Source organism: Babylonia areolata, chromosome 26 (assembly GCF_041734735.1).
Source record: "Babylonia areolata isolate BAREFJ2019XMU chromosome 26, ASM4173473v1, whole genome shotgun sequence".
NCBI classification, from domain to species: Eukaryota; Metazoa; Mollusca; class Gastropoda; order Neogastropoda; family Buccinidae; genus Babylonia; species Babylonia areolata.
Genome location: NC_134901.1, coordinates 11,477,405 through 11,489,409, shown reverse-complemented (window position 1 = coordinate 11,489,409; position 12,005 = coordinate 11,477,405).

The window sequence follows — 12,005 nt, the reverse complement described above, 5'->3', positions numbered from 1 at the left end:
TACTGAGTGAGTTAACGACAGGGTATTTGAGGACGTCCCAACAGAGGTGATGGACATGTGCTTTGAGGCATTATAAAAAAGCATTCAGCTCCGTGTCCGTGTAGTTCAGAAATGTTTTGTCCTGTGTGTTCTTCCCTGAAGTCTGCTGACGTGTGCTGTGTGTTCTTCCCTGAAAGTCTACTGACGTGTGCTGTGTGTTCTTCCCTTTAAGTCTGCTGACGTGTGCTGTGTGTTCTTCCCTGTAAGTCTGCTGACGTGTGCTGTGTGTTCTTCCCTGGAAGTCTACTGACGTGTGCTGTGTGTTCTTCCCTAAGTCTACTGACGTGTGCTGTGTGTTCTTCCCTGAAGTCCAATGACGTGTGCTGTGTGTTCTTCCCTGTAAGTCTACTGACGTGTGCTGTGTGTTCTTCCCTGTAAGTCTACTGACGTGTGCTGTGTGTTCTTCCCTGAAGTCTACTGACGTGTGCTGTGTGTTCTTCCCTGTAAGTCTACTGACGTGTGCTGTGTGTTCTTCCCTTCAAGTCTACTGACGTGTGCTGTGTGTTCTTCCCTGTAAGTCTACTGACGTGTGCTGTGTGTTCTTCCCTGGAAGTCTGCTGACGTGTGCTGTGTGTTCTTCCCTGGAAGTCTACTGACGTGTGCTGTGTTCTTCCCTGGAAGAAGGAAGAAGGGATACTGGGTATTATTCTGACAGAACCTTGATACGGGTAGTATTGATACGGGTAGTATTCTGACAGAACCTTGATACAGGAAGTATTCTGACAGAACCTTGATACGGGTAGTATTCTGAAAGAATCTCGATACGGGTAGTATTCTGAAAGAACCTTGATACTGGTAGTGTTCTGACAGAACCTTGATTCGGGTAGTATTCTGAAAGAACCTTTATTCGGGTAGTATTGATACGGGTAGTATTCTGAAAGAATCTTGATACGGGTAGTGTTCTGACAGAACCTTGATACTGGAAGAAGACAAGAATGACTTGACAACGGGCCTATGGTCCGAAACGTCGTGTCAAAACAAAGAGGATTCAACTACCACCCAAAAGGTTTTTATAAACTTTAGTTTTTTATCTTGATACTGGTAGTATTCTGAAATAACTTTGATACGGGTAGTGTTCTGACAGAACCTTGATACGAGTAGTATTGATACGGGTAGTATTCTGACAGAACCTTGATACGGGTAGTATTCTGACAGAACCTTGATACGGGAAGTATTGTGAATGAAAGAACCTTGATACGGGTAGTATATCTATTGAGGATGTGGAAAAGTAAACACATGTCTTAGAATAAGCTCTTGACATTGAAAACAAATTAGATAAAGAAATAGAGAAAGAAAGAAATGAATGAATGAATGAATGAATAATAAAATGAATGGGCAAAGGAATCAATAAATAAATGAATAACTCGATAAATAGATAAATGTAACTGATCAATCAATTAATCAATAGTTGAATATTTCATTGAATAAATAAATAAATAAATAATAGTTATATTATTTCATTAAACACACAATTAATTAATAGTTAAATTATTTCATTGATTGATTACACACACACACACACACACACACACACACACACACACACACACACACATATATATATATATATATATATATATTAACTAATCAATTGATTAAATGAATGAGTTTCAGTATCCGTTTCAGTAGCTCAAGGAGAAGTCACTGCGTTCGGACAAATCCATATACGCTACACTACATCTGCCAAGCAGATGCCTGTCCAGCAGCGTAACCCAACGCGCTTAGTCAGGCCTTGAGAATGAATGAATAAATAGATAGAGAACTACACTCTCTTCAGATTAGGAAGTTATTTGGTGTACCCCTGTAGACAGATAACGGACAGAAGGTTCATCACCAAAATACCGTCACTGGAAAAGACAATCCACAAAGTCCAAATAATCTTTGTGGTCTTTACATAGTTAACTCTTTCCATACGAACGGCGAAAGAGACAACGTTAACAGCGTTTCACCCCAATTACCATCATCAAAATATTGCAAGCGGAAGGCTCTTATACTGAAGAGGTGAATGTTGACAAAGAATACCACAATTCTGACGACGGAAGCTAAAGTTTGGGTCATTCAGACACCCACTGGACATCCGAGGGGTCTGTGTAGAGAAGAAGAGAGGACTGGCCGTACTGAGTGAGTTAATCTGTGTGGGCGTCAAAAAGAGTTCATATGGCCCCATCCCTCTTTACATCCATCTTGGCAGCAGTGGTTTCACATCCACCGTGTCTGTGGCGGGGTACAGGAATGTGGGACCCAGTCCTCTCTGTAGTGTCTGTATTGACCTTCCTCACCTGAAGTGGGGTACCCGTTCACACCCGGGTGTCTGTGGCGGGGTACAGGAATGTGGGACCCAGTCCTCTCTGTAGTGTCTGTATTGACCTTCCTCACCTGAAGTGGGGTACCCGTTCACACCCGGGTGTCTGTGGCGGGGTACAGGAATGTGGGACCCAGTCCTCTCTGTAGTGTCTGTATTAACCTTCCTCACCTGAAGTGGGGTACCCGTTCACACCCGGGTGTCTGTGGCTGAGTACAGGAATGTGGGACTCAGTCCTCTCTGTAGTGTCTGTATTGACCTTCCTCACCTGAAGTGGGGTACCCGTTCACACCCGGGTGTCCGTGACTGGGTACAGGAAGGCGGGGCCCAATCCTCTCTGTAGTGTCTGTATTAACCTTCCTCACCTGAAGTGGGGTACCCGTTCACACCCGGGTATCTATGACTGGGTACAGGAAGACAGGACCCAGTCCTCTCTGTAGTGTCTGTATTAACCTTCCTCACCTGAAGTGGGGTACCCGTTCACACCCGGGTATCTATGACTGGGTACAGGAAGGCAGGACTCAGTCCTCTCTGTAATGTCTGTATTAACCTTCCTCACCTGAAGTGGGGTACCCGTTCACACCCGGGTGTCTGTGGCTGGGTACAGGAAGGCAGGACTCAGTCCTCTCTGTAATGTCTGTATTAACCTTCCTCACCTGAAGTGGGGTACCCGTTCACACCCGGGTGTCTGTGACTGGGTACAGGAAGGCGGGGCCCAATCCTCTCTGTAGTGTCTGTATTAACCTTCCTCACCTAAAGTGGGGTACCCGTTCACACCCGGGTGTCCGTGACTGGGTACAGGAAGACAGGACCCAGTCCTCTCTGTAATGTCTGTATTAACCTTCCTCACCTGAAGTGGGGTACCCGTTCACACCCGGGTGTCTGTGACTGGGTACAGGAAGGCAGGACCCAGTCCTCTCTGTAGTGTCTGTATTGACCTTCCTCACCTGAAGTGGGGTACCCGTTCACACCCGGGTATCTATGACTGGGTACAGGAAGGCAGGACTCAGTCCTCTCTGTAATGTCTGTATTAACCTTCCTCACCTGAAGTGGGGTACCCGTTCACACCCGGGTGGAGGAGGGAAACTCTGAGTACAGTGCCTTTCCCCACAGGACACAACGCTTTGCCGAAACGGGTCTTTGAACCAGGATCACTTGTGAACACTGGATCAGAAGTCCAACGACTAACTGATTGTGCCACGGCAACTCCAAGTAAGGCATTGACAAAGCAGTGGACCTAAACATTTTAATTCTCTCAGTACGTCCAAGTGGTTTTATTGTTTTTATTTTTAATCTTTTTTTTTCTAGAAAGAACCACAAAAGATCACAAAAGCGTAACAAAATTTCAAGCTGATCTTAAATACTCTTTTTTTTTTTTTATTGGTTATCGCAAAATACTTGATTATGTGTGGCGTGATGTTTTGTGGGGCTTATTCACTTATAACGTCACCAAGTGTATCAATTACAATGTCCGTGTGTGTGTGTGTGTGTGTGTGTGTGTGTGTCTGCGCGCGCGCGCGCGTGTTAGTTTTACAGATGAGTTCTGACAAATCCCGTCAAATTTGTCATCACGACAATGAGATAGGGGAAGCAATCCCACGGTTTCTCGGGAAAGTGTTTATTGTCATCAGTTACTTCCCATGGCTTCCTTACAACGGCGCTTTTCTCCATGGCAACAACATTTACATAAATAAACAAATAGATAAATAAATACATAAATAAATACATACATACATAAATAAATAGACAAATAAATGTATAAGTACATTGATAATAAATAAATGAATAAATAAGTAATAAGTAAATATGTAACAAATAAATAAATAGATAAACTGATCAACAGATAAATATCAATATGCATGTACTATGATGCAGCCCTCACTATGCGGCTCTTCGGGCATTTGATAATACATGTTATGTGTGTAAAACAGATAAACATAATGTATATCTCAGTAAACAGAAGACGTTTTAAACATAAACTCGCTGAAAATAGCAATGACATAAAACAATAATCATTACTACAACTACCACTACAATTACTACTACTACCAGCTAGCAAAGAAACATCACTCTTTGACCTCATCTCCCTTCCTCTCTCGCTCACACACACACACACACACACGCGCGCGCGCGCATGGCTCGAAATTTGTGCTGCTTTTTTTTTCGTAGTGATGATAATGATGTGGGTGGGGTGTGGGGGGGGGGGGTGAACTGTTGAGGGTGCAGACACAGAGAGACAGGCAGAGGCAAACAGCAGCAACAGTAGTAGTACTAGCAAGCAGCAGAGGCAGCAGAAGTATTAGCATTGTCATCATTATCGCTATCATCAATAGTAGCAGAAGAAGTAGTAGTAGTACGATTATCATTATCACTATCATCAAAAGTAGTAGTAGTAGTAGTACTAGTATCATCAGCGTTATCACTTTCATCAGTTGTAGTGGTAGTAGTAGCATCATCGTCATCGTCAGCGTTCTTAGTTACTGTAGTGAAGGTTATGTCTGTACATGTCGGAGACTCCACCTCCCGCACTGGTCTGTCACGGTCACATCATCTGAGAGACGTCTGCTCGCTGCTCCAGCCGAGAGTCAGGCTGAACGACAACCAGCCAGGGTGTATCCTCCATGGTCATCAGCCTTGACCGAAGGAGGGCTCATCACCATTACCAATTAGAATAGAATAGAATATGTCTTTATTACCAAGTGTACCGGGGTCACAAGGAGTATTGGGGGTGGGGGGTGGGGTGGGGGGGGGGGGGGGAGTAGTACATAACAAGATACGAACATAAATCGAAAATCATACACAAACACAGATACAGTAGAAATTAGGGTACATACAAGTGCACATCAATATAAAAACTTGTGCATACTCACACATGCACGCACTACACACACACACACACACACACACACACACACACACACACACACACACACACACAGTGACACACACACACACACACACACACACACACACACACACACACACACAGAGTACTGCAGCTGCCTTCATGGGAGAGACTGGGGTGTCCACCAGACAAGAAATAAGAAGAAGAGAGAAGAAGTGTTCTGGTAATGACAGTGGCATCCCTCGTTCTCTGGAAACTAGGGGTTGTACCGCTGTAGGTGTGTGCTTTCCAGGTTGGTGGTGGGTCATGACAGGTGTTCATTATTCGAGAACGGCAGTCTCTCAGAGAGAATGGCAGGACGGCACTCTGATGACAACACTAAATGTGCGGGGTGGACGTCTGATGCTGGGGGGGGTCTGTCTGCCAGACTTCTTTCTGTTCGTTCGTTTATTTATTTATAGTCTGTTCATCTAAGATGATGATATTAGACTGAAAAAAAAAGATATTAATATTTGGATTATTATCATTCCTATCATAATGATGATTGTTAGTATTAATTAGAAATCGACATTTCTGTGTATTCGAATGAAAAGGGGGGCGGTTGAGGTGGAGGGGAGGTGGTTGCAATGGGGAGGGGACTAAGAAAGGAAGAGACAGACAGACAGACAAACAAACAGAGAGAGAGAACAGAATGTTTTGTCGATATAAGTATTTGTATTTATTTATGTATTTATTTATTTATTTATTTATTTATTTATTTGTTTGTTAATCATGATCTTGGTGGGTACAATTGTAAGCAAATAGCATACCCATCACACCCTGCTTGTGAACACGAAGAAACACTGAAGTGCAAATTCAAGACAGGCGCCGCCCGGCCAGTGCAACGAATAATCATAGCTAGCAAAACGAAGTTCGGAGCTCAGATGGTTTTCATACATAAGAATCTCCTCGAGTAGGAGACATAAGACATCATATGTCCATAACACAACAGTACCATTTCCCCTTCATTTTATGAGTACAGTTGTAATTAGAATCGCGATTTTGCAAAGATTTTGTTTTTTGTTTTTTTTGTTTTGCTTCGTTTCTTGTTTGTTTGTTTGTTTGTGAAACAGTAGCCGCAACAACCAGTCATCATGTTGCCAACACTGCCATCTGGTCTCATCTGCTGTCTCAGTGAGGGTGACTGGTGACAGATGTCAACTCCCCGAAGACCGCTACACCAAACAACGGGTATTGATCAGAAAGAAAAAAAAAACGACCTTCATCGTGTTTGTCTCTCTGTCCTTCCACCACACCCATTCATTCAGTTGTTCCCGTCATATCACAGCGCTGCTGAAATCGATGTCACTTTAACACACCGAAACGAAACTGAGGCCAGCGCGCGCTGTGGTGCCGTGAACATGGTCACGGCGTCACAAAGCTCAACAAATACGCGCAGCACAGTTTGCGTTGCATCAGTGTGTGTCTCGATCAACTCGCGCGGCGTTTACACTACAAACACGTACACAACGTGCACGGACACACACGCGCACACGCATGTACACACACACACACACACACACACACACACACACACTCATTCACTCACTTACTCACGCAGTTCGAAGCCATAATTATGGGCGAAATTTTGAGAGTAGAAAAAAAAAGAAAGAGGACAGTTCTTTTCTTTGGTGTTTTATTCAGCATTTTGCGGTATTTTCTTCCAGAATCTACCCTGCAGAATTAGGTTCGTGGAGAGGTGCCAGCAAGTCCAGGATTTATCTTGTGTTTTATGTATATATATATATATATTTTTTTTTTATGCATACGCACATATATATTTTTTCTTATATATATATATATGGCGCGCTTTTTTTCCTCCAGTCCCCGCCCTGAAACAGGGTCTACACTACACAAAACTATATTATATATGTCATTGCATGCACTACACAATGCTACTTAAAGTCATAGAATGCGAATACCATACTACATAAAGGCATAAGCATGGTAAAAATCACACACACACACACACACACACACACACACACACACACACACACACAGAGGAGGGAGAGAGAGAGAGAGGCACAAGCATGGTATTAATAATTAAATAATTAGATAAATAGATAGATAGATACACATATTCATGCATGTTCGTACCCACAAACGTGCAGTAAGTAGCTACCTATCTGTCTCAATCGATCTCTCTTTCTCTTTGTTGTCAGTGTCTTGTTTATCTCTCTCTCTCTCTCTCTCTCTCTCTCTCTCTCTGTCTCTCTGTCTGTCTCTCTCTGTCTGTGTCTCTCTGTCTCTGTCTCTCTGTCTCTGTCTCTCTATCTGTCTGTCTCTCTCTGTCTCTCTTCCTGTCTCTCTGTCTCTGTCTCTGTCTCTCTGTCTCTGTCTCTCTCTCTCTCTCTCTCTCTCTCTCTCTCTCTCTCTCTCTCATATAAACGCCGCCATCTAAACCTTTAGTGCACCAGCACTTACAGAGATGATGGTCTGCCTGTCAGTGCCGGTGTAAAAGCCTCAAACTACCCCTTCGCTGAAGTTTACCACCCGGTCATTCTGATTGTGCTCGCCACAGGGCCATTTGTGGCTGGTCAAGATCCAGTTCCCGTAGTGGTTGGAAATGACACCCTTTCTGTAGGCTTCTTCTTCTTCTTCTTCGTTCTTGGGCTGCGACTCCCATGGCCACTCGGATACACGAATTGGCTTTTACGTGCATGACTGTTTTTACCCCGCCATCATATGTGCAGTCATACTCAGTTTTCGGAGGGTAGTGGAGGTGGTGCATGCCGAGTATGTTCTTGTTTCCATAACCCACCGTATGGTGACATGAATTATGGGATCTTTACGTGTATATTTCATCATCTGCATGCGTATACCAGTACATACGAAGGGGGTTCAGAAGCTTGCAGGTCTACACATCTGCTTACCTGAAAGGTAGGAAAAATCTCTACCCTTTACCCACCAGGCGCCGTGACCTAGATTCGAACCTGGGACCCTCAGGTTGAGAGTTTACAGCTTTAACCACTCGCCTGTTAAGCCCGTCTTCTGTACGTTTAATCAAGCTTTTGAAAAAAGGGGAGGGGACGGGGGGGGAGAGGGGGATGGGGGGGGGGGGAGTCGTTCTGGACGAACCTTTACTGATCTCCATACCCCCACCCCTCCTCATCATACCTAACTGAAGCAATGCCCTACGTTTGAGGCTCCTACCCACCTTAACGCGGTGAAAGTAAAGAACGTGGCTCAGTCAGGGCTGCCCTTTCCTGACATTCCTCACATTATGATGTGCTGGAAAGAGAGAAAGAGAGTTAATCTGGACTGTCCATTTGTTTGTTGTTGTTGTTGTTGTTTTCAGCTCCAACAGGTGTGTGTGTGTGTGTGTGTGTGTGTGTGTGTGTGTGTGTGTGTGTGTTGGGGGGTGGGGTGGGAGGTCAGTTCTGGCCAGTTCAAGAGGAAATAGTGTAGCACGCTCCTGACCCCGCTCATGTCAACCTCAAACTGTCAACCCTCAAAGATATGCTAGCTTCGTGGCATCCCTGTTAAAATGAAGTCGCAATATTTCGCCTCGATGTCTGCATTGTAGTCGTGTGAACCTTTTTTTTTTTTCCCTTGATTTTTTTTTTTTTTTTTTTTTTTTATTAACTGGAAGGCGCCATGGCGGAATCGGTCAGTCGTTGGACTTGTGGTCCAGTGTCGTTGGACAGTTGATATGATGATATGACGTTACCGTCTTCATGGCTGTGAAAAGGACAGTGGATATGACATGACGTCACCGCCTTCATGGCTGTGAAAGGACAGTGAATATGATGTGACGTTATGGCTGTGAAAAGGACAGTGGATATGATGATATGACGTCACCGCCTTTATGGCTGTGGAAAGGACAGTGGATATGATGTGACGTTATGGCTGTGAAAAGGACAGTGGATATGATGATATGACGTCACCGCCTTTATGGCTGTGGAAAGGGACAGTGGATATGATGATATGACGTCACCGCCTTTATGGCTGTGGAAAGGACAGTGGATATGATGATATGACGTCACCGCCTTTATGGCTGTGAAAAGGACAGTGGATATAATGATCTGACGTTACCGCCTTTATGGCTGTGAAAAGGACAGTGGATATGATGATATGACGTCACCGCCTTTATGGCTGTGGAAAGGACAGTGGATATGATGATATAACGTCACCGCCTTTATGGCTGTGGAAAGAACAGCTGATATGATATGACGTTACCGCCTTTATGGCTCTGGAAAGAACAGTTGATATGATGTGACGTTTCCGCCTTTATGGCTGTGGAAAGAACAGCTGATATGATATAACGTTACCGCCTTTATGGCTGTGGAAAGAACAGTTGATATATGACGTCACCGCCTTATGGCTGTGAAAAGGACAGTTGATATGATGATATGACGTCACCGCCTTTATGGCTGTGAAAAGAACAGTTGATATGTTGTGACGTTACCGCCTTATGGCTGTGAAAAGGACAGTTGATATGATGATATGACGTCACCGCCTTTATGGCTGTGAAAAGAACAGTGGATATGATGATATGACGTCACCGCCTTTATGGCTGTGAAAAGGACAGTGGATATGATGATATGACGTTACCGCCTTTATGGCTGTGGAAAGGACAGTGGATATGATGATATAACGTCACCGCCTTTATGGCTGTGGAAAGAACAGCTGATATGATATGACGTTACCGCCTTTATGGCTGTGGAAAGAACAGTTGATATGATGTGACGTTACCGCCTTTATGGCTGTGAAAAGAACAGTTGATATGATATGACGTCACCGCCTTATGGCTGTGGAAAGGACAGTGGATATGATGATATGACGTCACCGCCTTTATGGCTGTGGAAAGGACAGTGGATATGATGATATGACGTCACCGCCTTTATGGCTGTGAAAAGGACAGTGGATATGATAATATGACGTCACCGCCTTTATGGCTGTGAAAAGGACAGTTGATATGATGATATGACGTCACCGCCTGTATGGCTGTGGAAAGGAAAGTGGATATGATGATATGACGTCACCGCCTTATGGCTGTGAAAAGGACAGTGGATATGATGATATGACGTCACCGCCTTTATGGCTGTGAAAAGGACAGTGGATATGATGATATGACGTTACCGCCTTTATGGCTGTGAAAAGAACAGTTGATATGATGATACAACGTTACCGCCTTTATGGCTGTGAAAAGGACAGTGGATATGATGATATGACGTTACCGCCTTTATGGCTGTGGAAAGGACAGTGGATATGATGATACAACGTTACCGCCTTTATGGCTGTGGAAAGGACAGTGGATATGATGATATGACGTTACCGCCTTTATGGCTGTGAAAAGGACAGTTGATATGATGATATGACGTCACCGCCTTTATGGCTGTGGAAAGGACAGTGGATATGATGATATGACGTTACCGCCTTCATGGCTGTGAAAAGGGCTATGGGCTCTAACCATTTAACCTTCACATAACTGTAATGTACATTAACGTACACGGAAACTGAAAGGATGCGACTGCATAATAACTTCACGCCAACAAGACACTGACGTCAACAAGAGATTAACGACAAATCATTGATCGCATGATTAGCTTAATTTCCCTATGACAGATTTTTGGACTGTATAGATAACACACACACACACACACACACACACACACACACACACACACACACAGAGAGAGAGAGAGAGAGAGAGAGAGAGAGAGAGAGAGAGAGAGAGAGAGCGTATGCACTGTCCAGCTGTGATATATAACAGTTCGCGGATTTTCTACATCTTGATAAAAATGGTGTGTAGCGTGAAAAAAAAAAAAAAAAAAAAACCCCCAAGGCTAATGACCTAGCGCGGTCAGACAGCTGGAGAGGGGGGAGAGGGGGCAGGGGGGGGATGTGGGGTAATCCGGGAAGGGAGATTTGATTATCATGATCTGTCTTGTTCATTAGTTCTACAGGCTCCCTTGGCAAAGAGAAGGGTGAAGGGATGGGGGGGGGGGGGGGGGTCTCTCTTTCTTCTCCATGTGCCCGGTGGTCTGTCTCTCTTTCTTCTCCATGTGTCTGTCTCTCTTTCTTCTCCATGTGCCCAGTGGTCTGTCTCTCTTTCTTCTCCATGTGCCCGGTGGTCTGTCTCTCTTTCTTCTCCATGTGTCCAGTGGTCTGCCTCTCTTCTCCATGTGCCCGGTGGTCTGTCTCTCTTTCTTCTCCATGTGCCCAGTGGTCTGTCTCTCTTTCTTCTCCATGTGCCCGGTGGTCTGCCTCTCTTTCTTCTCCATGTGCCCAGTGGTCTGCCTCTCTTTCTTCTCCATGTGCCCGGTGGTCTGCCTCTCTTTCTTCTCCATGTTCCCGGTGGTCTGTCTCTCTTTCTTCTCCATGTGCCCGGTGGTCTGCCTCTTTCTTCTGCATGTGCCCGGTGGTCTGTCTCTTTCTTCTCCATGTGCCCGGTGGTCTGTCTCTCTTTCTTCTCCATGTGCCCAGTGGTCTGCCTCTCTTCTCCATGTGCCCGGTGGTCTGTCTCTCTTTCTTCTCCATGTGCCCGGTGGTCTGTCTCTCTTTCTTCTCCATGTGCCCTGTGGTCTGTCTCTCTTTCTTCTCCATGTGCCCGGTGGTCTGCCTCTCTTTCTTCTCCATGTGCCCGGTGGTCTGTCTCTCTTTCTTCTCCATGTGCCCAGTGGTCTGCCTCTCTTTCTTCTCCATGTGCCCAGTGGTCTGCCTCTCTTTCTTCTCCATGTGTCTGTCTCTCTTTCTTCTCCATGTGCCCAGTGGTCTGTCTCTCTTTCTTCTCCATGTGCCCAGTGGTCTGTCTCTCTTTCTTCTCCATGTGCC